Genomic DNA, 1,888 nt, shown 5'->3' on the forward strand with positions numbered 1-1,888 from the left:
TTATCCACCCTTTCAAAACAGCTGCACCTTACTGCTCCACAAAACTGCCTGGCCCGAAGCTGGAATCATTGATACCACTGTATATAAGAGAGACTACAGCTAGAAATTCACCAGTGACTGGCAGGAGATGCAGCTGCAGATTCAGCCAAACATTGTGTTCTCACTTAAACTGCTCCAGCTTCTGCTACCAAAGCCTGCAAAACTTTCCGGCCTCATTTGTCAAAATTTGGGCTGGTTCTCAAAAGGCAGTGAGGCAGAGCTGGAAGCTTGTCGGCACTATCAGCTCATTGGTGGAAGAGAGGCAAGCTTTTGGTGCAAATGCTGAATTAAAATTTTGGGAGAAATGAACTGATAAGGTCTCCTCCACCCAGCCATCCACTTAATGGAGGTACTGGATACTCTCTTTTGGTATGTTAGGGGTCAATGCAATCAATGCACTCATCCAGCACTAAATCCTGGATACAAATACACCTGAACCTTTGGATGGCTAATTAGCCCCTATCTTTTCCTGGCAAAGAAACTCTTTACTGCATCACCCTCAGCGCTCAATGACTTTAGTGTTTAATAAATGGTTGATAAGACTCCAAGGCACTGTTTGTCACTCTTAACAGCTATATATGAGATCTAGATTATATCAACTTAACCCTTTCTGCCCCTTGGAAGTCTCTGCACTGCATCTGGTAATAAAATAAAACTGAGAGGTTGCGGAGAAGAGGCCGTAGAAATACTTTCATTAAAATGATTGCAGCATTGTTGAGCTTCATTTCTGGTCCACCTCATTCAGTTGTAGTTGTTCATTTTTTAAGATGGTTCAATACCATGGTTATAAGGTTGGGGTTTTTTGCGATCTAAGCTACAGTTATGGTTAGGCAGTTTTTCTGTTTACACTCTGGCATGGTGATGGAGAGTCAGAGACCTCGTGTATTCCAACGTTTTTGCAAATGTCTCTAAACTGTACAGCCAAAGTAAGGGTACAGTCTGGGGAGGTCACCACTCTGTCACAGAGACATTCAACCATTCATGCTCACATTCATACCATAGTTAACCTAACCCAGGCATCCCCCGCAATGATCCATGGAAACAGTATCTAAATAAGATTAACTTTTTATGTCTAAAAATCTTTTTTCTTTGTTGATTTTAGCTGCTGACATTCGTTTCTTTAAACAGAGACTATAAACTAAATATTTACTTTTTTCCATGTGACTCAATAGCCCGTAAACTTTGGTTCAGTTTTATTTAGTCATTAATAACCCTAAATCACAACAGTTCCTCAAGGCACTCTACATTGTACAAGGTAGAGATCGTACAATGATTTCTGTACTAATATTTCCTCTGAAGCACTTATTGAAAATTTAGGTTTTAAAACTCATTAAAATCTTTCAAAACGAGCTAAAGTAAATTAGCTACGAGGTTAAAAGTTAAAAGAACAGCTGAGCACCTCGGAAAGAGTTCAACGCAGCGGCTGGTAAAACACTGCCCCCTGGTGGTGAATTTCTTAGTTAAAATTTGCCAAAGTAGTTTGTTTTTGTGATGTTTGTGCACTTGTGTATTTCCCTTTTCTATGGCAGTAACTTTCAAACTGCCGACACCTTTCGTGCTTTGCTGATTAGATTATAGATGTCTTTTCAAATCTTTTTTATTTAATTAATTTTTGAGACACTCACATACCTTGACTTTTGAAGATTTGAGACAAAACATGAGTCTTTCTCTTAATATGCTGGGTGGGTGAACAGAGGGTGAATATGTGTGCCCTCCTCCGGTTATCCTACACGCAGCCCACAGTGCGGTGTAAGCGGTCTGCTGTGTAACCTGTGATGCTTCAGGGTTTTATTATCACTAGGCATCATACAAGAAACCCACAGACTCAAGACATCCTTGCAGGATTTAC

Source organism: Oreochromis niloticus, linkage group LG23, assembly GCF_001858045.2.
Source record: "Oreochromis niloticus isolate F11D_XX linkage group LG23, O_niloticus_UMD_NMBU, whole genome shotgun sequence".
In the NCBI taxonomy this organism is placed as follows: domain Eukaryota; kingdom Metazoa; phylum Chordata; class Actinopteri; order Cichliformes; family Cichlidae; genus Oreochromis; species Oreochromis niloticus.